At 35.1% G+C, this 27033-nt stretch overlaps 2 long non-coding RNA genes and 1 pseudogene across 2 annotated transcripts; 1 reads left to right on the top strand and 2 right to left on the bottom strand.

Moving 5' to 3' along the window:
* Nucleotides 1-23052, top strand: LOC145164024 (uncharacterized; annotated as a pseudogene).
* LOC145166530 (uncharacterized) lies at nucleotides 668-1388 on the bottom strand. The gene is made up of 2 exons (XR_013740583.1): nucleotides 1238-1388; nucleotides 668-825 (listed from the first exon to the last, which is right to left on the bottom strand). It is a non-coding gene; the product is annotated as an uncharacterized LOC145166530 (long non-coding RNA).
* Nucleotides 7409-8043, bottom strand: LOC145166531 (uncharacterized). The gene is made up of 2 exons (XR_013740584.1): nucleotides 7979-8043; nucleotides 7409-7566 (listed from the first exon to the last, which is right to left on the bottom strand). It is a non-coding gene; the product is annotated as an uncharacterized LOC145166531 (long non-coding RNA).
* Nucleotides 23053-27033: the final 3981 nt, after the last annotated feature.

The raw sequence follows: 27033 nt of genomic DNA, 5'->3' as shown, positions 1-27033 counted from the left end.
ATGGCAAAGCTAATGTCTTCATCAAACTTCTTATTTTTCTCTCTAGCACTATTAATCACAGTCTCCTCCATACCAAATTTCGCTTCTGCTTCTTTGAAGGAAGTCAAGGCTCTTCTGAAATGGAAAGAAAGCCTTCAAATCCCAAACAACTCCTTACTCTCTTCATGGATTCCCCTCCCTATGAATTCCAGTGCATCAGTTCCATGCACTTCTTGGTTTGGAGTAGTTTGCAATGATGATGGGAGCATTCAGAAGTTGAACCTTAGTTCATCTGGATTAAAAGGTACACTCCACCAATTTCCATTCTCTTTGCTACACAATCTTACACATTTTGATCTCGGTATGAACAACTTCTTTGGCCCCATTCCACCAGAAATCCGACACCTGTCGAAACTTGTCTATCTTGATTTTTCAGTGAATAAGTTTTCTGGAGTTATCCCACCTGAAATTGGAAACCTGTACCAGTTAACCATCTTCTACCTATACTAAAACAATATATCTGGCTCAATTCCTTCATCATTGGGTGATTTAACATTGTAACACCCTTTTTCTTTTTTTTTCTTTTTCCTGCGGTAAATAAATATTTACTACAGTAATAAAATATCTGATTTGGTCCCCATTTGAATATTAATAAAACTTCATTTATAATATAATGACATTTAAAGAGTTTTAAATAAACACAAATAAATCCAGGTTTAAACTTTATTACATAAAACATGATTTATTGAAATAAACAGCGGAAGACTTTTATCCATAATTTTCAAGAGTAATGCGGTTGCCACGATAGTCAAGCTGGATTCTTCCCCTTGTTTACCCCAGAGGGTCCTGTAAAAATGTTAATAGTATCTGATAAGCCAACGCTTAGTGAATTCACAATCTATACATTTTACCACATGCATATAATCATTATAAAAATATTTACTGTTTTACTACAGTAATTCTGAAATATTTACTGTTTTACTACAGTAATCCTGAAACATCTACTGTTTAACTACAGTAGTTAATCATGTATGTCATATAATAATCATAGTAATAACATTTACTAGTATATAATATATAGCATAACATTTTTACCGTCAACAGTAAAAATTACACATATAACATGTTTACACATAATTACCGTCAATAGTAAATAATGGTAAATAATGGTAAATATTATTTATCATAATATCTTCACATGAACTTGTTTTATAATAACTACATACATGAGTATCACATATAGAATAGTAAAACTCACCTTAGTCGCAGAACAGCAACACGAACGTTTGTTTTCTCGAGTTTATTCACTTAACAGCCTCTCGGGATTTATCTTCTCGATTATCAAGACTATAATTTACACTTGTTGTTCTTTCCCAAATGAAGGAAAATTACCTCTCTATTTATAGGTAAAAATGTTGATTATTTTATTCATGACCTAATTTCTCCATTATTATTATTTTATGATTTCTTTTACTTTTGGCCTAATTCTGGCACTCAATACCGCACCTAGAACTATTGGACCCGACTCCATCTTGAAGGAAATCGAGTCAGCTTTCCAATGGCACCAGCCACTCGCCGCCACTCGCCTCCACGCGCCGCCACTCGCCACTTTTCCGGCCGGTGGTCGGCTGCCGGATTTCATTTCGAGATTTTTGTTCAAACTTCAAAAATTCATAACTTCTTCATACGAGCTCCGTTTTCGACGTATTTTTTTTTCATGCGTAGATATTTCCGAGTACTACAACTTTCATTTAGATCACTTTAGCTAAAAATAAATATATTTTTACTTTCATATTTAAATGTAATTATAACTTTTTAAACCATATAACCATTAAATCTTTTATACACATTTTTGATTATTTGTAACACCAAATTTACTACTATATATTTATATATAACTTATGATAATTTTATAAACATTTTTGACATAAATACTTATCTTTATTTATTTATTTATAAATGAAAACGGGGCGTTACAATTCTCCCCTACTTGGAATGATTTCGTCTTCGAAATCCTTATAAAAAGAACTCGGGATAATTCTTTTTCATTTCATCTTCTGGTTCCCAAGTCCATTCTGTTCCACGTCGGTGCTGCCATTGTACTTTAACAATTACTATTTCCTTGTTGCGTAATGTCTTTATTTTTCGATCTATAATGGCAACAGGCTTTTCAATGTAGTTAAGTATGTTATCTACCTGAATATCGTCAAGTGGCACAATATAGGTTTCTTCTGCCATACACTTTCTTAATTGCGACACATGAAATGTGTTGTGTATCTGATTTAATTGTTCTGGTAGCTCTAAGCGATATGCTACCTTCCCAACTCGTGCAATAACTTTATATGGACCAATGAATCTAGGTCCCAATTTTCCTCTTTTCCTGAATCGGATGATTCCCTTCCATGGTGACACTTTTAGTAATACAAAATCTCCAACTTGAAATTCTAAGTCGGATCGTCTCTTATCTGCATAACTCTTTTGGCGGCTTTGAGCTGTCTTCAGTCTTTCCCTGACCATCTGAATATTCTCTGTTGTCTTTTGAACTATCTCAGTACTACCGAGTACTCTTTGTCCCACTTTACCCCAACAAATAGGTGTCCTACACTTTCTTCCATATAACATTTCATAAGGAGGCATGCCAATGCTTGCATGATAACTGTTGTTATATGAGAATTCTGCTAATGGAAGATAAGTATCCCAACTACCTCCAAAGTCAATCACACAAGCTCTCAGCATGTCTTCGAGTGTCTGAATGGTTCGTTCACTTTGCCCATCTGTTTGAGGATGGTAAGCTGTACTAAACTTTAATCTAGTACCCAAATCTTCATGAAACTTCTTCCAAAAACGTGACGTAAATCTGGTGTCTCTATCTGAAATTACCGATATTGGTACTCCGTGTCTTGACACCACTTCCTTGACATAAATGTCAGCTAATTGTTCCGAAGAGGAACTTTCTTTGATTGCAACAAAGTGAGCGCTCTTTGTTAACCTATCAACAATAACCCAGATAGTATCAACACATCTCGGGGTTTTGGGCAATTTAGTGATAAAATCCATGGTGATGTGCTCCCATTTCCAAACTGGTATCTCCAAAGGCTGAAGCTTACCATGCGGTTTCTGATGCTCGGCCTTTACTTTTAAACATGTCAAGCATTTTTCTACATAATTTGCTACATGTCTTTTCATTGATGGCCACCAGTATCCTTCCTTAAGATCTTTGTACATCTTGTTAGCACCTGGGTGAATAGAAAACTTTGACTTGTGCGCTTCTTCTAAAAGAACTTGTCTATTTCCACCGATGTATGGAATCCATACACGGTTGTATCGAGTCAACAATCCTTGACTGTTTTCGATAAGATTTGCAATTTGTCCTTTAATTCGTTCTTTCCCTTGATTTTCTTCCTTTATTGCTTCAACTTGAGCTTGCCTGATCATATCTATCAGTGAACCAACCACAGTTACTTCCATACATGATGCTTGAATAGTTGCACAAATTGCCTTTCTGCTAAGCGCGTCCGCAACGATATTTGCTTTACCCGGGTGGTAAAGTATTTCACAATCATAATCTTTCAAAACATCTAACCACCTCCTTTGTCTCATATTCAAGTTCTGTTGATCCATAAGGTACTTTAAACTCTTATGATCAGTGAAAATGGTACACTTCACTCCATAAAGGTAGTGTCTCCATATCTTTAGAGAAAAAACTACAGATGCAAGCTCTAAATCATGTGTTGGGTAATTGGCTTCATGTGGTTTCAGTTGCCTTGATGCATATGCAATCACCTTTCCTCTTGGCATTAATACAACTCCTAATCCGCGATAAGATGCATCACAATAGACAGTCATATCATCGACTCCTTCTGGTAGAGTTAGGATTGGTGCTTCACATAACTTTTGCCTTAAGATCTCAAAAGCTACTTGTTGTTCATTACCCCATTCAAACAATTCATTCTTTTTCGTCAATTTGGTTAATGGTACTGCGATTTTGGAAAAATCTTGGATAAATCTACGATAGTATCCAGCCAAACCAAGAAAACTTCTAATTTCTGTAGGGGTCTTTGGAACTTCCCACTTCATTACTGCATCAACCTTGGCCGTGTCAACTTTAATACCATTCTGATTGATAATATGTCCTAAGAATTGGACTTCTCGTAACCAAAATTCACATTTTGAAAATTTGGCATACAACTTCTCGCGCCTCAGTACTGTCAATACTTCTCGTAGATGATATTCATGCTCTTCTTTGTTCTTTGAGTACACAAGAATGTCGTCAATAAACACAATCACTGATTTGTCAAGCATGGGTCGACAAACTCGGTTCATTAAATCCATGAACACTGCTGGTGCATTTGTAAGTCCAAATGGCATTACAATGAATTCGTAATGTCCATATCTTGTTCGGAATGCTGTCTTGTGTATATCTTCCTCCTTAACTCTCATCTGATGGTATCCAGATCGAAGGTCGATCTTGGAAAACCAAGATGCTCCCTGCAACTGATCGAAAAGGTCGTCGATTCTTGGTAGAGGATACTTATTCTTTATAGTGACTTTGTTAAGTTCTCTGTAGTCAATGCACATCCTGAATGATCTGTCTTTCTTCTTGACAAACAGTATTGGTGCGCCCCATGGAGAACTACTTGGACGTATGAACTCCTTCTTTATCAATTCCTGCAGTTGAGCAGACAGTTCTTACATCTCAGGGGGTGCAAGTCTATATGGTGTCTTGGCTATTGGTGCTGCTCCGGGAGTAAGGTCGATCCCAAACTCTACTTGTCTTTTTGGAGGAATACCGGGTAAATCTTCAGGAAACACGTCGGTATATTCTTGAACTACTGGCACATTGGAAATTACTGTCTTCTTTTCTGGTTTACCATCTAGTGTATGAACCAAATATCCAGTACATCCATGTTGTATGTACTTCCGTACTCTTGCTGCTGAACAGATGGATGTCATGTTCCTTCTTCCTTCCCCTTGAATGATTAGTTCTCCCCTACTTGGGGTTTGAACTCGGACTCGATGTCTTCTACAGTCGATCAAGGCATGATGCTTTTCTAACCAGTCCATCCCTATAACGATGTTGATTTCTTTCATCGGAATTGGAATGAGGTCGATCTTGAACTTCACATCGGATATTACTAATACACAACCTTTATATACATGATGTGCTGTTATCGTCTTATCATCGGCTATCTCTACTTCTAATTCTCTATCTAACTTTTCTAGTTTAACAATTATATTCTTGCTATATGCTAAAGACACAAAAGAGCGACTTGCTCCAGTATCAAACAGAACTAGTGCTGGTTTTGAATTAATGAGGAAGGTACCTGCAACTACGTTTGGTTCATCTTGTGCTTGCTCAACGGTGAGCTGGAAAGCTCTACCTTGAACTCTTGGGGCTTCATTTCTTGTTCCTGTTCTCCCATCAGTGATCCTCAGAGTAGATGGAGCTGGAGTTTGAACCGTACCTTGAGCCAGCAAAGGACAATTTGGCTTAATATGCCCATACTGATTGCAATTGTAGCATATTTTCAACTTTTCTGGACAATCCCTACTCATGTGCCCACTTTTTCCACACTTGAAACATACTCCCATTCCCATACGACATTCTCCTGGATGATTCTTCCCACATTTATCACACTTGGGATGGTTCTTCTTGCCTTCAGTTTGGTTATTGGTTTGTTTGAACTTCTTGTTTAGTTCTTGAACGTGTACCTGCTTTCTCTTCTTGTCTTGAGTCTCCATATCCAGCTCCTTGAGTCTTGCTATTTCTGTCATGTCTTTGAATGTCTTGCAGTTAGAGGTTACAACAACCTCTCTGATCCTGGGCTTGAGTATCTTAACATAACGATTCATCTTCATCTTTTCCGTGGCCACAAATTCTTGACAAAAGATTGATTTTTCCAGAAATTTATCGGTGATTTCATTGACCGATTCCGTTGTTTGCTCCATAGATAGAAACTCTTCAGTTATTCTATCTATTTCTACCACTGTAACATACTCATCTTGAAAGAGTATTTTGAATTCTGCCCAAGTCATGTTCTCTATTTCAGCTTCCTTAAGCTTCTTCATGGTTAACTCCCACCAATCATTCGCCGTTCCTCGTAATTGGTTTGCTGCAAATCGAACTTTTGCTTCTGGCTGACAAAAACAAGTACGAAAAGCATTCTCTATCTCTGATATCCAGCGCATGCTGACCAGAGGGTCCTTCTTTCCATGGAACAATGGTGGTTTGGTAGCTGCAAAATCCTGATACTTGCATTTCTTGGGTTGACCAGATGCTGCCATCTTATTATCAATGATTTTTAACAAATCAGTCTTTACTTGCTCGAATAACTCTGGGAGAAATTCTTGAATTGCTACTCTTATTTCAGACGCAACTAGCTCCCTAACATTGACATCTTCATGTTGATCTTCATTTCCATTTCCACTTCCATTTCCATTTCCACTTTCATTTCTTGTAACCACCATCTTTCTGATAACCATAATATAATAAATTATATATATATATATATATATATATATATATATATATATATATATATATATATATAAGTAATTAATCCTATGCCTTATTCTAAAGAAACTTCCATCTGTTTTCTGGTTTTCCTTGTGGTCCTCCCGTCCCAATTATGTACCATGTGCTTTCGTTAGTACGGGCCCATACTAACGTCCACACATATACATAATTGTTTTTGGTATATCACAAAGTCTTCCAAATTGCAGATTTTAGTTTAACACGCATTTTCTATTTCACATATTGTAGACATACATATAATGTCTACAGAGTTTACTGATTATACTCTTTTTAACCAATTAATATTATCAAAGAGTATTATAAATACATAACTATACATAATGCTGAATCAAATAGTCATTCAAATAATTAACTTTTTACCCTAAAGCAACAATCAAACAAGAACATGCAGTAAGGCTTTAGTCAAAATTCTAAGTCTATGTAATTCTAATTATGCATAGTTTTAAAGCATTTACTTTACTCTTTGCTAATTTTAAGTAAACACATAATCATACGGATATTTATCTATATCCTATTCAATTCTAGCATGTGAAATATATACATATATATCATATATATCAAAATTTCTTGTATGTAATATATTATAAAAATATATTATATTATACCTTTTGAAGAATACCGGCTGACTGCTCGTTCCGCATTACTTTACTCTTTTAAAATTTTGACACTTTTTCCAAAATTTTATTTTTCTTGAAAATTTTGAGCTTCGGTTTAAGTTCAAACACACACTGATGTATATTTGAATCCCTTAAACTAAAGCTCTGATACCAACTTGTAACACCCTTTTTTTTTTTCTGCGGTAAATAAATATTTACTACAGTAATAAAATATCTGATTTGGTCCCCATTTGAATATTAATAAAACTTCATTTATAATATAATGACATTTAAAGAGTTTTAAATAAACACAAATAAATCCAGGTTTAAACTTTATTACATAAAACATGATTTATTGAAATAAACAGCGGAAGACTTTTATCCATAATTTTCAAGAGTAATGCGGTTGCCACGATAGTCAAGCTGGATTCTTCCCCTTGTTTACCCCAGAGGGTCCTGTAAAAATGTTAATAGTATCTGATAAGCCAACGCTTAGTGAATTCACAATCTATACATTTTACCACATGCATATAATCATTATAAAAATATTTACTGTTTTACTACAGTAATTCTGAAATATTTACTGTTTTACTACAGTAATCCTGAAACATCTACTGTTTAACTACAGTAGTTAATCATGTATGTCATATAATAATCATAGTAATAACATTTACTAGTATATAATACATAGCATAACATTTTTACCGTCAACAGTAAAAATTACACATATAACATGTTTACACATAATTACCGTCAATAGTAAATAATGGTAAATAATGGTAAATATTATTTATCATAATATCTTCACATGAACTTGTTTTATAATAACTACATACATGAGTATCACATATAGAATAGTAAAACTCACCTTAGTCGCAGAACAGCAACACGAACGTTTGTTTTCTCGAGTTTATTCACTTAACAGCCTCTCGGCATTTATCTTCTCGATTATCAAGACTATAATTTACACTTGTTGTTCTTTCCCAAATGAAGGAAAATTACCTCTCTATTTATAGGTAAAAATGTTGATTATTTTATTCATGACCTAATTTCTCCATTATTATTATTTTATGATTTCTTTTACTTTTGGCCTAATTCTGGCACTCAATACCGCACCTAGAACTATTGGACCCGACTCCATCTTGAAGGAAATCGAGTCAGCTTTCCAATGGCACCAGCCACTCGCCGCCACTCACCTCCACGCGCCGCCACTCGCCACTTTTCCGGCCGGTGGTCGGCTGCCGGATTTCATTTCGAGATTTTTGTTCAAACTTCAAAAATTCATAACTTCTTCATACGAGCTCCATTTTCGACGTATTTTTTTTTCATGCGTAGATATTTCCGAGTACTACAACTTTCATTTAGATCACTTTAGCTAAAAATAAATATATTTTTACTTTCATATTTAAATGTAATTATAACTTTTTAAACCATATAACCATTAAATCTTTTATACACATTTTTGATTATTTGTAACACCAAATTTACTACTATATATTTATATATAACTTATGATAATTTTATAAACATTTTTGACATAAATACTTATCTTTATTTATTTATTTATAAATGAAAACGGGGCGTTACAAACATCTTTGAATGTCCTTTATTTGCACCAAAATCAACTCTCTGGTCCCATTCCAATTGAGCTTGGAAATTTGAGTTCTCACTGAGCTAGCCATGTACAACAATCAACTTAATGGTTCTATTCCTTCATCATTGGGTGATTTAACATATTTGAGTGTCCTTTATTTGTACAAAAATCAACTCTCTGGTCCCATTCCCATTGAACTTGGGAATTTGAAGTCTCTCACTGATCTTGAGGTGCCCGACAATCAACTTAGTGGTTCTATTCCTTCATCATTGGGTGATTTAACATCTCTGAATGTCCTTTATTTGCAAAATAATCAACTCACTGGTCCAATTCCAGTTGAACTTGGGAATTTGAAGTCTCTCACTTTTCTTGTGGTATACAACAATCAACTTAATGGTTCTATTCCTTCATCATTGGGTGATTTGACATCTTTGAATGTCCTTTCTTTGTATAAGAATCAACTCTCTGGTCCCATTCCAATTGAACTTGGGAATTTGAAATCTCTCACTCAGCTCCCGTTAAATGACAATCAGCTTAGTGGTTCTATTCCTTCATCATTGGGTGATTTGACATCTCTGGATATCCTTCTTTTGCAAAATAATCAACTCTCCGGTCACATTCCTATTGAACTTGGGAATTTGAAATCTCTTACTTATCTTGTGATCAACAATAATCAACTTAGTGGTTCTATTCCTTCATCGTTGAGTAATTTGACATCTTTGAATGTCCTTTATTTGTACAAAAATCAACTCTCTGGTCCCATTCCAACTGAATTTGGGAATTTGAAATCTCTCACTGATCTTGGGTTGAGCAGTAATCAACTTAGTGGTCCCATTCCCATTGAACTTACTTATTTGAAGTCTCTCACTAATCTTGAGGTGGGTTTGAATCAACTTAATGGTTCTATTCCTTCATCACTAGCTGTGGAAAAGTTGCCTCCAAAATTAGCAAGTGGCTAATAGTTTAGGGGTTATTTCAGTAACTTATCATTTACTATTCATAGTTTGACTATGAATAGTAATATATATGTGAATTGAATGAAGAATTGGACGGTGTATATATGTGGTCAAAGTAAGGCGCCTAAAAACAATTGTCCGCCTACAATTTGGACGGCTTTTCTTCTTTCCTTTCATATGATATTACTTTTGGCTATAAATAGCCTAAGCCATGAACCAGAGGAAAGAACACAACCAAAAAATCATCCAAGTATATATAAAAAAAGCATTACATATATATACTGATACACCACCGTGTATTTTAGCTCTCCCACTCTATTTTATAATCTCTTTCATAATCCCTGTAAACACTGCAAATTATAGTGAATTGTTTCTCGGCTTCCTCCGCCCGTGGTTTTTTCCCGATTTGGGTTTCCACGTAAATTCCTGTGTCTCTATTCTATTTATTTTATTCGTATTACGTTGTGATTATTACGCTTTGATAATTTTTGATCCCATTCCGCATTGAGCTAATATTATTTGAGTCAATTTGGATCTGTCGTATTTTACAGCAATTGGTATCAGAGCATCCGGGTTGTGATATTAGCTCGTTGGGATCATTTTATCAAGTAATTAATCATGTCTTCGGTAAAATACGATATTCCACTACTGGATCGTAACACCCGATTTCCGTTGTGGCAAGTAAAGATGAGAGACATTCTTATTCAGATGGATTTACACAAGGCGCTCTTGGGTTTCAATAAGATGCCCGATACATGGACCGAAGAAGAAAAGGAGATGAAAGATCTGAAGGCTTTATCCCAGATTCGTTTGCACTTGTCAAATGATGTTTTGCAAGATGTTCTAAAAGAAACATCAGCGGCTTCTTTATGGCTAAAGTTGGAACAACTGTTGATGACCAAGAGCTTACCAAACAAGTTGCATTTGAAGCAACGGTTGTTCAATCTCAAGATGATTGAAGGAGGCTCTTTAGCTGAACATATATCCACATTTAAAGAGTTAGTAAATAACTTAGAGAATATGGATGTTCAGTATGAAGATGAAGACTTGGCTCTATTCTTACTATGCCAGAATCCTATAGCCATTTTCGTGATACTATTATCTATAGTCGTGACACTCTAGTTTTAGATGAAGTCTATACAGCTTTGGATTCAAAAGAGAAGATGAAGCATATTACTGGTGGTGGTTTAAGTGATGCTAAAGCCGAAGGTTTGAATGCCAGAGGAAGAACAACAGAGAGAAGTAGAACTTCTCAATCTTCCAACAGAACCAGATCCAAGTCAAAAGGCAAACGAAAGTTTTGCAACTATTGTCACAAGAAGGGACATGTGCTTGAAGAATGCTTCAAGTTGAAGAACAAAGAAAAAGAGAAGACGGCAGCAAATGGTAAATAAGCTAGCACTTCGGGTGAAGCCGATCTAGCTAAGGTCGAAGGTATTGGAGAACTTTTGACAGTTTATTCAGATAAACTGGATTCCACTGGTGATTGGATACTCGACTCTGGTTGTACTTTTCATATGTGTCACAACAAAAGTTGGTTTTACACATTTGAAAAGGTTAACCAGGGCTATGTGTTGATGGGTAACAATACTACATGTCCAGTTCTTGGACATGGTTCAGTCAGGATCCGTATGTTTGACGGAGTTATTCGAACCATGGGGGGTGTTAGATATGTTCCTGACCTCAGAAGAAACTTGTTATCTCTCAGTTCCTTTGACAAAAAGGGATACGAGTTTGCTGGTAAAGGTGGAGTTCTCAGGGTATTCAAAGACGCTTCCGACAAACTGAGAGCCGAACGAAAAACCTCAGATCTTTACTTTCTTGACGGGCAAACAATTTCAAGTGATGTTGTTGTTGTGTCAAAGTCTTTTTCTGATCCAGATCAGTCCCGTCTTTGGCACCTTCGACTCGGCCATATGAGTTTTCAAGGCATGTCAGAATTGAGTCGAAGAGGTTTACTTGGTCAACAAAATATTGTTGATTTGGATTTTTGTGAAGACTGTGTATATGGCAAGGCAAAACGAGTGAGGTTTGCAAGTGGTATCCATACAACGAAAGGACCACTTGATTATGTTCACTCGGATTTGTGGGGACCGGCTCGAGTTGCTTCAAAAGGTGGAGCTATTTATATGCTCACTATTATTGATGATTTCTCCAGGAAGGTGTGGTCTTTCTTCTTAAAAAATAAAGGAGACGTTTTCTCTACCTTCAGAAATTGGAAAGTTCAGGTTGAAAAGCAATCAGGTCTGGTGGTAAAGTATCTTCGTACGGATAATGGACTTGAGTTTTGCTCAGAAGAGTTTAATGTCTATTGTCAAAAGGAAGGCATTACTCGACATCGCACAGTAGTCCATTCACCTCAACAAAATGGTGTAGCTGAAAGAATGAATCGCACCATTATGGAGAAGGTCCGGTGTATGCTTTCTAATTCCAAATTGCCAAAGTCTTTTTAGGCGGAGGCTGCTTCGACTGCTTGCTATGTTATCAACCGATCACCGTCACGAGCAATCGAGAAGAAAACTTCGTTTGAATTATGGTCCGGTAAACCTGCAAATTATTCAGATTTAAAACCATTCGGATGTCCAGCGTATGCACGAGTTGACAATGGGAAGCTAGAACCAAGAGCAATCAAATGCGTTTTTCTTGGGTACAATCAAGGTGTAAAGGGTTACAAGTTATGGAGCTTTGATTTGGAGAAAATTATCATCTCAAGAGATGTTACTTTTGATGAGTCTGCTATATTTCAACCAGTTGCTGACTCTTCTAAAAGACCAGATGCATAGTATCATCCGAAGCAAATAAAGAGAATGCTCAAATGGAGGTGGAGCATCCTACTTCACCTACCACTAATCAGAGTACAAATCAGCATCAAGATTCTTCTTCGTCGGATGAGCATGTTGTTGGTAAAGATTCAACACCTTTACAACCACAAGCTACTACTCCAAGCATTGCAAGAGATAGACCGAGAAGACAGATTATTCCTCCGAAGAGGTATGCTGAATCTGATTTGGTTGCATATGCTTTTATTGTTGCTGATAATATTGAGTCTGCAACGGAGCCTGCAAATTATGACGAGGCTATCAAATCTGAAGACTCAAATGATTGGATGCTCGCTATGCAAAATGAGATGGAATCCTTGCAGCGAAACAGTACTTGGAATTTAGTTCCTATTCCGAAAGGGAAGATACCAGTTAAATGCAAGTGGGTCTACAAGCTAAAGGAACCTGTCAACCCAAATGATAAACCAAGATACAAAGCTCGGTTAGTAGCTAAAGGCTACAGTCAGATTCCTGGTATTGATTACACTGACATTTATTCCCCAGTTGTCAAACATACTTCCATTTGTGTGTTGTTGGGGTTGGTTGCTTCTAACGATTTTGAGTTAGAACAACTTGATGTCACTACAGCTTTCCTAAATGGTGAGCTTGAGGAAGAGATTTTTATGCAACAACCTGAAGGTTTTGTAGTTCCTGGAAAGGAGAACTACGTATGCAAGTTGAACAAATCTCTTTATGGCCTCAAGCAGTCTCCTAGACAATGGTACAAGAGGTTCGATTCTTTCATGACCAGTCACAAATTCAGCAGGTGCACCTATGATAGCTGCGTTTATTTTAAGAAAGGTGACAATGGTTCAAAGATCTACTTACTCTTGTACGTGGATGACATGTTGATTGCAGCGAAAAAATATGAAGGAGATTCAGAAGTTAAAAGACCAGTTGAAAGCTGAATTTGAAATGAAGGACTTAGGAGCTGCCAAAAAGATTTTAGGTATGGAAATTATTCGTGACAGGAAGTCTAGGATCTTGCATCTTTCTCAGAAAAGTTATATTGAGAAAGTCCTAAGACGCTTCAGTATGCACGAAGCAAAGTCTGTCAACACACCTTTCGCAGCTCATTTCAAGCTATCATCCGCTTTGAGTCCTACTAATGAGACTGATATGGCTTACATGGCACGTGTTCCATACTCTAGTGCTGTTGGATCTTTGATGTATGCTATGATCTGCACACGCCCTGATTTGGCTTATGCTGTTAGCATGGTTAGTAGATACATGGCGAACCCGGGGAAAGAACACTGGAAAGCAGTACAGTGGATTTTTCGTTATTTACGCGGTACGTCTTCTATGTGTTTACGTTTTGGTAAATCTAACACTGGGGTGTTCGGATATGTTGATTCAGATTATGGCAAAGATTTGGATAAACGAAGATCAATTACAGGGTATGTGTTTACTCTAAATGGTTGTGTTGTTAGTTGGAAAGCCCAGTTACAGTCTACAGTTGCCCTGTCTTCTACCGAGGCAGAGTACATGGCGATTACAGAAGCAGTTAAGGAATATATCTGGTTGAAGGGGTTATTTGGAGAACTCAATGATAGAATAAAGGTGACCACAGTTTTCTGTGACAACCAGAGTGCTATCTTCTTGAGTAAAGATCAAATGTTTCATGACCGAACAAAGCATATTGATATTCGTTATCATTTTGTGTGGGATATCATTGAAAAAGGTGATTGTGTTGTGGACAAGATTCATGCAGATTATAATCCCGCTGATATGTTCACCAAAAGTCTTCCTATAGCCAAGTTCAAATTATGTTTGGACATGGTGGGTGTTTCTGATCGCAGTTGAGCCTGAAGGCTCGTGGTGGAGGAAGTATTATTTATTTTTCGGAAACAATTTTTTCTCTATATAAAATTTGCAGGTTCTTATGGAAGTTTTAGAGTTTGATGAGCTATATGTTTTGACTAATCGTAAAGCATGACTTGCTTAATTTTGACATCAAGGTGGAGATTGTGGAAAAGTTGCCTCCAAAATTAGCAAGTGGCAAATAGTTCAGGGGTTATTTCAGTAACTTATCATTTACTATTCATAGTTTGACTATGAATAGTAATATATATGTGAATTGAATGAAGAATTGGACGGTGTATATATGTGGTCAAAGTAAAGCGCCTAAAAACAATTGTCCGCCTACAATTTGGACGGCTTTTCTTCTTTCCTTTCATATGATATTGCTTTTGGCTATAAATAGCCTAAGCCATGAACCAGAGGAAAGAACACAACCAAAAAATCATCCAAGTATATATAAAAAAAGCATTACATATATATACTGATACACCACCGTGTATTTTAGCTCTCCCACTCTATTTTATAATCTCTTTCATAATCCCTGTAAACACTGCAAATTATAGTGAATTGTTTCTCGGCTTCCTCCGCCCGTGGTTTTTTGGTTTCCACGTAAATTCATGTGTCTCTATTATATTTATTTTATTCGTATTACGTTGTGATTATTACGCTTTGATAATTTTTGATCCCATTCCGCATTGAGCTAATATTATTTAAGTCAATTTGGATCCGTCGTTTTTTACAGCACTAGCAAACCTGAGCAACTTACAATGGCTGGCTCTCCAAGATAATAAATTTTCTGGTCCCATTCCTAGTGAACTTGGGAAGTTGAAGTTTCTTACACATCTTCCGGTGAGTAGAAATCAGCTTAGAGGTTCTATTCCTTCATCATTTGGTGATTTGACATCGTTAAATTTTCTTTATATGTATCACAATCAGCTTGCTGGTCAAATTCCTACCCAACTAGTGAATGTCAAGTCTCTCACAGTTCTTAAAGTGAACGACAATCAAATTAGTGGTTCTATTCCTCTAGAGTTTGGAAATTTAACTCAACTACAAAGACTTGATCTGTCTTCGAATCATTTGATTGGTGAGATCCCAAAGGAGTTTGGGAAGATGAAAAGTATGTTGAATTTGTGCTTGGCTGATAACCAACTTAAAGGTATTATACCTCAGGAGCTTGAATTCTATGAAGTCTTGGAAGAACTCGATCTCTCCAGAAATAGATTGAATGGGTCGATACCAAAAAGTATTGGTAAATGGGTACACATCCACTACCTGAATCTTAGTAATAACCAGCTTAGTGAGAAAATTCCATCTGAGATTGGTAAATTAGTTCATCTTACAGAACTTGATTTATCTCAGAATTTGCTCACAGAAGAGATACCATCTGAAGTTCAAAGTTTGAAAAATCTACAAAAGTTGAATCTATCTCACAATAGACTATATGGTTCTATTCCAATCGCATTTACAAGTTTGCCTAGTGGGATTGCCATCGACCTGTCCAACAATGAACTCACAGGTCCAGTTCCCCTTTCCTCTAACTTTGAGAACACATCCTTTCAAGGAAATCCAGGTTTGTGTGGAAACTTTACGGGACTAAAACTTTGTGCAACTCAAATCTCGAAGAAGAAAAATAACCCCTTTCATCATCGGCTCATCCTGGTAATTATGCTCCCACTTATCGGGGTAATTTTACTTGGTGTTTTCATGTATGGCTTCATTGATTATCGAAAACAAAAGAAACATTCTCCACATAAACCGTTGGAAAAAGAAGATGGTGATTATTTCTCCATAACAAGTTTTGATGGAGGAGTAGTGTATGATGACATCTTGAAAGCAACAAATGATTTTGATGAAGCATACTCTATTGGGACTGGAGGATATGGGACTGTGTACAAAGCCGTGCTACAACCTAACAATGTGGTAGCTGTCAAGAAACTTCATTCATCATCTGAGAATGTCGATCATAATGGATTCCTTAACGAGATACGAGCATTAACCAACATAAGGCATCGAAACATTATGAAACTTTATGGATATTGCTCACATGCCCGCCACTCATTTTTGATTTATGAATACCTTGAAAAGGGAAGCCTTGGATCAATCTTAAGAAGTGATGTTTTAGTACAAGAACTGGATTGGTCGAAAAGGGTAAATATTGTAAAGGCTATAGCTAATGGTTTGGCTTATATGCATCACGATTGCTCACCTCCTATAATTCATAGAGACATTTCCATTGCCAATATCCTTCTTGATTCTGATTATGAGGCACATATTTCTGATTTTGGTGCTTCCAAGCTTCTAAAGCTAGACTCATCCAATTGGACTGCAATTGCAGGAACCTATGGTTATATTGCGCCAGGTAACGTTCTTTTTTATGTTAGTTCTACATTTTCTCATGTTTCACGATATATATATATATATATATATATATATATATATATATATATATATATATATATATATATATATATATATATATATATATATATATATATATATATATATATATATATGAATAAGTATATGTACATATATGTATCTATGTTAGAATCTTGTGAGGTTGATATAACTTTTTTTTTGTTTTTATCTCATGTATCCTTGGATGTAGAGCTTGCTTATACGATGGTCGTGACCGAGAAATGCGATGTGTATAGCTTTGGGATCGTTGCACTAGAAGTGATGATGGGAAAGCATCCTGGTGAACTGCCAACATTGTCTGCTGATTATCTAGTGTTATCAAGTGTTGGAGATCGTCGTATTCCACTTCCTTCAGAACAAGTTGAAAAAAAAGAGAATTTGGTATTGAATCTCTCAAGAGCATGTTTGAACTCGAATCCACAAGAAAGGCCAGCAATGCGCCAAGTTTCAAATCTGTTGATGAAGGCTTGATATTATTGTACTTTCAATGTTATTTGCTTTTGTCATGTTCGCTACATGCATCCTGATAATATGTTCTTGTTTAAATGCCTTTTTGTTATGAAACTTCTCATATGTTTTCTTAAAGCATTATGTAGTAGATAAAAAAGTAATTAAGTTACTGAAGATTGCTATCCTCTTAGAAACTTCACTTCTTTAAAATCAAGTATTAGTCAGGGACAAATCTGTCGCTGAATACTCATACAGATACCAGTTGGTGCCACGTGGCAATGGTGGATTTTTATAGTAAGATGTGGAATCAGTAATCCTGACTTAATTTCACAACAAACAGTTAAAACAAATTAAAATACTTGAAAAGCGTCTTCTCTTTTCTTATAATTACTTTGGCCATTACTTTAAACTTCACCAAATACAATACCATAAAATTCAAATTCAAGAGGGTTGCCAAAGATTGTAGGCAAGTGGGTAACATAATTTTTTTGATTTTGATGCTACCTATCAGCTAGACTACATACATATTGTGGGGCCTTTTCAAGTTTAAGACATTTATCTTAAAATCAAGAAGAAGAGTTTTGGGATAGAAACAAATGGTTTATTGTTGACATACGTGAAAAATTAAATGTTATCTTAACTTTTTACTGTTATCATGCATGACATAGTGAAAAGATGATAACTATATTGTCATCATAACTTTTTATTGGTAATATAAAAAGTATATTTGTTTTCTTTTTAATTAATATGTACAATATTTAACTTACTTTTTAATTTATATATTTAAATTTCAATAATTTTAAAAATTGATGGTTTCAATAACTTATAACTAAATAGTTACCAATGAGATACGATAGTTATATAAACATAAATTAATTCGAATTGTAAATTTAAAAAATACAATATTTATTATTTTTTTGAAAATTGTTTTACGCCGATGTATGAAATGGTTTGGAGAATATCATATTTTCATTAAATTGTTTAAATATGACGTTTTTCATAGAAAAATCTAATAGACCAGAATCAAAACTCAAATTAGAAAATGATATTTTGTCAACACCGATTTAGTTTTATTATAATTTAGATTCTTGATTTTGTTTGTACTCTAAATTTAGGTTTTTTATTTAATTTGATTTTTTAACACTTATTAATTTTCATATACAAATGTACTAATAAAAATATAAGTTAATATTTTAATTGACAATAACCATAATATAAACAAATAAAAATTTTTAGAAAAACATTTCCCTTCAATATTTCAAATACATTTTTGAAAACTGTATACCAAACTTAAAACTTTTATGAATTATAGTGTTGGCAATTGTAAATCACCATCATCTTTAACATTTATTTGTGTTAAGATTTCATCTGTCAAATTTCAACTTTTTTGACAAATATATCTTCCGAGTATAGTCGTTTTTTTCGAGCAATTAATCCCTAAAAAGAGTTATCACAACTTCAACCAAAAGAGCTTCTGAAAGGAAACTAACGGACGCTCGGAAACTAATCACCGCCCGCAGCATCGTACGGGTAGCCTACTAGTGTGTGTGTGTGTGTATAGGTAGGTTCAAATGTTTCTCACAACTATTGTGTGCTAGAATGCACCAATAAGAATTTAGTAATAATTATATGTATACTAAATGCTATCCATACTTATAACTCATTTTTATGGAAACTAATTAAATTCGTCATTAATGTCAACAATAATATTCTTTCAGAATGAATTCGTATCTAGAAGAATGATAGTGTATTCCAGCAGAATGAGAGTGTATTCTACTAGAATACACTCTCATTCTTCATATTCCATTCAACTTTATTCTATTTTAAGTGAGTTAGTCATGAAACAAAAAAGAACTCATATATAAAACCTAGATGCGAAATCATTCTGAAAGAATATTATTGCTGACATTAATTACGGATTTAAGTAGTTTCCATAAAAAGAGAATTATAATTATGGATATCATCTAATATATATACAATTATGGAAATCATTTAATATCTATATTTATTTAATTAAATAATTATTTAATTTACTAAATTCCTATTGGTGCATTCTAGCACACAATAAATGTAAGAAACAAAATAACCTAGCCCTATATATATATATATATATATATATATATATATATATATATATATATATATATATATGAAGATTTCTGAGTTTGATTTTCTTATTTGTTTCTGTATTTAGGTTGGAGGGGTATTATCGCTTTTTTAGTTTTGTTATAGGGTTGAGCCGTCCCTAGCCTTTTAGTATAAATATTTCTTTCCTGTTCTTTAAGAGTCAGATAAATATGATGAATAAAAATAATGCAGCGTTTTCTCTCTATCTCTCTATGGTGTCCTACTAAATCAACAGTAGGGTTGCAGGAATTAATATGGTATCAGAGCAGAGCTCGATCCAGCCCTAATCGAGTGTCTTCCTTCAAAAACAAGTTGGTTAGATTATCCTTAAACCATCGATCTCTCTTATCATCCCATTCTTGGGTGGGTTATTCCAAACCAATTTTTTCCTTCTTTTTTTTCTTTGCAACCTACTAGTGTGAGGATTCTTTCATGCCTTTGTCACCATAAATAATACTTTAATCAAATTCGAAAATATACCTACTGCCCTGGTCAGTGAAGATGTCAATTTCGGCTCATCATCTGCAAAGTAGTTTCAAATTCCACCAATTTTGAATCCTGATGACATCTCCATGCCCACGGCATATAAACTGAATGGTTAGAACTACAACCTTTGGTCTCACTTGGTTTTAATTTTCATTGGAGGAAAAGGCAAAGAAAACTACATGTCCATAAATCTAGTCCAACCTGATGATAAAAGTCCAAAACATAAAATATGGAAGGCAGAGAACAATATGGTTATGTCATTGCTCTTGAACTCTATGACTCTTGAAATAGGAGAACAGATTATGTTTTACAAGACAACATCAGAAATTTAGGAAGCATCTCGTGATACATTCTCAAATCAATATAACACTTCAGCTCTATTTGAAATCAAGGGAATTCTCCATGATCTCTGTCAAGGAGAGTCAACTACTACGAGTTATTTCACCACATTGAACCCTTATTGGTAGCAATTGGATGTCCTTCATGTTGTTACTTGGAGCTGCCTAGTAGATGGAAAACAATACAAGCAGTTGGTTAAGACCGAAAGGATTTATAAACTCCTTCTTGGACTCAACCAAGAACTTGATGAAGTCTAAGGAAGGATTCTTGGTACTAAACCTATTCCCAACCTTAGGGAAGTGTTCTCAGAAGTCCGACGTGAAGAAAGCCGAAGAAGAGTAATGCTTGGAAATATTGGCAACATCACAGATGAGGGATCTGCTCTCGCAACTCGTGATCCATCTAGTATGAAATTTCAAGTGAGCCCTGGAATGTCTCAGAAGAAGAATAGTCGGTCTTGGTGTGATCATTGCATAGAAACTTGGTCACACCAAAGAAACCTGTTGGAAAATTCATGGAAAACCAGGAAACCTAGTAATCGTGTAAATGTAGCAGCTAGTGACAACCAGGAACTGTTTAGCAAAGAACAAATCAAAGCTCTCTGTAGGATGTTGCAAATCACATCCCGTGAAGACAAAGGGATGACTATTGTGGCTCAACAAGGTGGAGTCTCATCTGCATTCGTAAAAAATGCATTTGCAGAAAAACCATCGGTTGTTGATTGTGATGCTACTGATCACATGACCGTGGATCGGAATGTATTCACTGACTTCCAGCTGGTACCTAATGAAAGAACTATACGAGAGAAGACACGAAAGTAGAAGGCATTAGTACAGTTGTCATATCCAAGAATATAACATTGAAATATCTGTTATAAGTCCCCAATCTTGACTTTAATTTGTTATCCCCCATTAAATTAATGAGGGATCTTAATTGCATGAGTATCTTAACCCTATTTGTATGTATGTTTCAGACCTTGAGTTCGGGGAAGATGATTGGCAGTGTTAAAGTATGCGATGAGCTCTACCACCTTGAAGCCGAGAAGTCAAAAAAAAAACATTTGGTCTCATCAGTGTTTCATGTTTCTAGTCAAAATAATGTGATGCTATGTCATCATAGGTTATATCATCCAAAAGTTTGTTATTTAAAGATGTTGTTTCCCCATTTAATGAATAAAATTCCGAATGATTTCAATTGTGAAGTCTGTCGAATATCCAAACATGTTAGACATTCTTATTCTCCACTTCCGTACAAACCTTCTCATCCTTTCTACTTAATCCATAGTGATGTTTGGGGACCCTCCGGAGTGAAAAATATATCTGGTGTGAAATGGTTTGTTATCTTTATCGATGACCACACCCGTGTTACATGGGTATTTCTGATGAAAGACAAATCTGAGGTTGGGCCGATCTTCCGACGTTTTCATCAAATGATACAAAACCAATTCACAACAAAAATTCAAATGCTTCAATCTGATAATGCAAAAAGAATACTTTCACTCTGAGTTGGGTAACTATATTACTCAACAGGGAATTATTCACCTCACATCATGCGTTGACACCCCTCAATATATTGGAATAGCATAAAGAAAAAATATCATCTACTTGAGGTAACTCGTTCATTACTATTATCCGGTTCAGTTCCGAATCATTTTTGGGGAGAAGTTGTTTTAACTGCAGCAAACCTTATTAATAGGATGCCTTCTCGAGTCATTAACTTCAAAATGTCACACCAATCTCTAAAATCTATTTTCCCTCACATTTGGATTTTGTCCCAGGTATAACTTAAAATATTTGGTTGTGCCTCATTTGTTCATAATCATCAACCAAACCATAGCAAGTTAGATCATAGGTCATTCAAATATGTCTTTCTAGGATATTCCCCGAACCAACAAGGTTATAAGCGCTACTCCCCATTCACCAGCAAATTCTATCACTCTATGGATGTCACATTCTTTGAAGACAAACCTTACTACTCCAAAACTGATATTCATGGGGAGAACTTTGAGGAATATCAATTTCTGGACTATCCTACCTTATACCATTCCGACCCAATAGTGATACCAATTCAAGTAGATTCTAACAGTGCAAATCCGGGTATTCAAAATCCACCAACTGAAGAAACATTTAAATAAAGATGCTCAAAAATAGTACATAGTCTACACCAGAACATCGAGACAGCATACTAAGGTGGTATAGCAAGTCACTACTAAAGCACATAGCCATGAATCATCTCTGAATTCACTATGTAATATTAAATATGATGATTCCACTTCTTACATTTCCCCAAATGATTCGGATGATTTAAATCTTCCAGTTGCTTTACGGAAAGGGACGAGAAGTTGTACTATGCATCCAATAAGTAACTTTGTGTCATATGACAAACTCTCACCAAAGTACAAAGCATTATCTCTTTCAGTTTCAAAAATTCAAGTTCCTAGGAACTTTCAAGAAGCAATCTCAAAAACGGAATGGGCAATTGTAGTCCGTGAAGAAGTGAATGCCCTTCAGAGAAGCAAAACATGGGAATACACTAATCTTCCACCGGGAAAGAAAACTGTGTGGTGCAAATGGGTATTTGTTGTCAAATACAACTCTGATGGAAGTGTAAACAGATTTAAAGAAAAGGTGGTCATTAAAGGCTTTACACAGTCTTTCGGGATCGACTATGCAGAAACTTTTGCTCCCGTGGCAAAACTAAATTCCATTCGTGTATTACTCTCTCTTGCTGTAAATATGATTAGCCATTGCATCAACTCGATGTAAGGAACGCATTCTTAAATGGGGAACTAGAGGAAGAAGTTTACATGGATGTTCCACCTGGTCTTGAATCTCTGGAAAACAAAGGAATGGTGTACAAACTTAAAAAATCTCTTTATGGCCAAAAGCAATTGTCACGGGCATGGTTTGAAAAACTGACTCAAGTGGTTAAGCGATATGGATTCATTTAGGGGCAAACCGACCACATGATGTTCACTAAACACTCTCATGATGGTAGAGTTGCAATCATGAATGTTTACATCGATGATATCATTATAATCAGAGACTACTCAGAGCAAGTTAAAGAATTGAAACTTGTCTTAGGACAAGAATTCGAAATAAAAGATTTGGGCTAGCTTAAATACTTTCTCGGTATAGAAATTGCCAAATCAAGAAAAGGCATTTTTGTGTCACAAAGAAAGTACACTCTTGATCTCTTGAAAGAAACCAGATTGTTGGGTTGCAAACCAAAAAGTGTGCCAATGGAACCAGGACTAAAACTCCGAACAAAAGTCGAAGATGAGCCGGTAGATAAAGGAAGATATCAGAGATTGGTGAGTAAGTGTGCCAATGGAACCAGGACTAAAACTCTGACATTAGGTTTGCAGTGGGTATGGTGAGTAGATTCATGAATCCTCCTACAACTATGCATATGGAAGTTGTTTTTCAAATTCGGCACTACTTAAAAAAACATGGATATGGTCTATACTTTCAAAAAATCCAATGAGAGTGGAGTAAACATTTACACTGATGCATATTGGGGAGGATCTTGTGTTGATGGACGGTCAACCACAAGTTATTGCAAGATTCATGAATCCTCCTACAACTATGCATATAGAAGTTGTTTTTCAAATTCGGCACTACTTAAAAAAATCCTGGATATGGTCTATACTTTCAAAAAATCCAATGAGAGTGGAGTAAACATTACACTGATGCATATTGGGGAGGATCTTGTGTTGATGGACGATCAACCATATGTTATTGCACTTTTGTGTCGGGTAATTTGTTCACTTAGCGTAGCAAGAAGCAATCTATGGTGGCTAGAAGTAGTGCTGAGGCTAAATTCCAAGCAATATGTCAAGGAATATGTGAGGGGATATGGCTAGGAAGGATGCTGAAGGAACTAAAAATTCAGAATAAGCAAAAGATGACTCTATTATGTGATAATAAAGCATCAATTGAAATTGCTAGAAACCTGTTCATCATGATTGTACCAAACATGTGGAGATTGATGGCCATTTCGTTAAAGAAAAGCTAGAATCTGGAATTTTGGAGTTGTTGCATGTCCCGTCAACTTTCAAGTTGTTGACATTCTTACCAAGACCCTTCCAAAGAACAAATTCGAAAATGAAGAGCAAGTTGCATATGATTGATATCCATATCCAACTTGAAGGGGAGTGAAGATTTTTTAGTTTAATTTTCTTATTTGTTTCCTTATTTAGGCTGGAGGGGTATCATCGATTTATTAGTTTTGTTATGGGTTGAGCTGCCCTAACTTTTAGTATAAATATTTCTATCATGTTCTTTTAGAATCAGATCAATATGATGAATAAAAATAATGCAACCTTTTCTCTCTATCTCTCTGGTGTGCTACTAAATATTTCTATCATGTTCTTTTAGAATCAGATCAATATGATGAATAAAAATAATGCAACCTTTTCTCTCTATCTCTCTGGTGTGCTACTAAATCAACAGTAGGGTTGCAGGAACATATATATATATATATATATATATATATATATATATATATATATATAGAGAGAGAGAGAGAGAGAGAGATAGAGAGAGAGTTATGTTCAAATGAGAACATTTTTGAGATTGAGAACATTTGAGAACAAATCTTAATCAGATGAAAAAAAAACGTGTGTAAGTTTTAAATTAGATGGGGCTTATGTGTTATTTAACATAACTATTCCAATTGATACGCTTATTCACGCAAAAACCATCGACACCTATCTCTGATCCGGTCCTCCTCCCCAATATCGCCTCCTCCCACCTCGCTCCATCCTGCAGCGAACACGAGTTTCCATCAGGTCACGAGCATCACCAAATCGAGCCCTCACAAGTCACAATTGGTAATCTCCATCGGCAACTCAGATGGCTACCCTATGGCGATTCGTGATGGCGATTAACCGCCCAACACCAACGACTATGACGATGTCAAGTACTGGTGTGATTCTAATGGCCGTCTGTCTTACTGTGAAAGGAGTTGAAGATGTCCTTAACAAGTAATTGTGTTCGAGCTCTCCACCAGATCTACTACAGTTTATCGCAAATTCAGAGAAAGAGAAGGAGGATTGGATCAATTCGATCAGAATGTCAATTTTCAGTTCTCGAGGTCTGTCACGATCTCCATCTCTTAACATATTTGTATCAAAAGAGAAAACATTAATTCAGTTATTTTCTTCTTTCAAACATCTTCTTGCTACTGCAACATATATTTGAGTCCCCAGCTTAGTCGGAGAATAAACAGTTGGAGGTTAAGCCTTAACTTTAGACCTTGGTACCCATCAATAACTCAATATATTATCTACATATAATACATCAGAATGGATTTGTGAACTTTTCGGCTAGTAAAGTTGATCTTTGTAGAGTTTATCATTGTTGCAGGTGGTCACTCTTATCTCTATAATTACACACACACAATCACAATAGCTAGTAAAGTTGATATTTGTATAGATTTTTTATGAACACCGAGTGTTCAATGAAATGCCTCAATGAAAAAGTAGCATTTTATGTGAAAATCCTTAACTTTGAACCCTCATTAAGCCAAACATTAAGGCCCTTAGGTTAAATTGATTTTCACATCTTAATAACCTAATAAGTAACCAACAATCATATAAAAACTGATAAACTTAAGGCTTAACCATTACGTTCTTAATAGAACACCAAAAGTGATTTAAAAGCTATTATGATCAATTTTCCCAAATCTGTCCTCCAACTTCTAAAATTCGTGCAGGTCAATAAAAACATCTAAAAATCGTGAGACTTAGTTTTCTTGAAATATTAGTTTGTCTAGTTTCTTCAAACTTTGAATCACATTTCGAAATTCCAACTCCTTGAGGGGTAAAATTGGCAATCCTCTCAGGCTGGTCCACGCTGTCACAGATTTCATGCATTGTCTTCAAAAAATCATAATAAATTCATTAGAACTCCAAATGCCAAAATTCCAAATCCTATAATTAGATATGGATGTATAGTTTCCCACATATAAAGGGACTGATGTAATTCTTAGTAGATTGGTACAGTTTATTCCAAGAGTGTTGAGTGGTCCAGAAAGTGACAACCTAAAGTTACTAACTTGTAAATTTAATATAAAATCAACCAAAAATCATTAGAATAAGATCTTTATATTTATGAAAAGATAAAAGGGGGAACTTTACCAATATTATTTTATTAAAATTTAATAATGCGTTGAAAGGTAAGAAAACAGATCCCCAAAAGCGCACTACAATCAAAGAGAAAATAAGAAAATATATACATAAGTTTTATAAAAGTAGTAAACCAAAGCACAAGATAAATAATGTTATAATTGTTGTGTAGGTTCTCAGAAAGAAAATGATCCATCTTGTTCATGCTATCTGATTTTCAAGTTCAAGGAGGTGAGTTACATTAACTCTCCTATTAAGGAGGTGAGTTACATTAGATGTATGTAATCACATGTGATTAAATACACGATAACAACTATTGAATCGAGAACATGAAAATGATTATTGTCCACATAAATCATATATGATTAGATACATATAATAACATGTGGTTATGTGTATCTAATGACATATGATTTATGTGGCTAAGATTCATTTTCGCGTTCTCGATTCAATAATTGTTTTTTCCACTTTAATCATATGTGATTAAATACATTTAATCAGATGTGATTATATGATTCTAATCACATATGATTTTATTTGGAAAAAATGAATATTGTCTATATAAATCATATGTGATTAGATACATACAATCACATGTGATTATATACATGATAACAAATATTCAACCAAGAACACAAAAACAAATCATTATCCAAATTAATCATATGCGATTAAATACATCTAATCACATGTGATTAAATACGTGAAAAAATTATTAAATCTAAAACTCGAAAGTGAATTTTGTCCATATAAATCATATGTGATTAGATACATTTAATCATACGTGATTATATACATGAG

The sequence above is a fragment of the Lactuca virosa genome, chromosome 3, assembly GCF_052849685.1.
Source record: "Lactuca virosa cultivar CGN04683 chromosome 3, Lactuca_virosa_CGN04683_v6, whole genome shotgun sequence".
NCBI lineage: Eukaryota > Viridiplantae > Streptophyta > Magnoliopsida > Asterales > Asteraceae > Lactuca > Lactuca virosa.
Note: the sequence above shows the minus strand (reverse complement) of the source record. Positions and strands in the feature narration are given on the sequence as shown.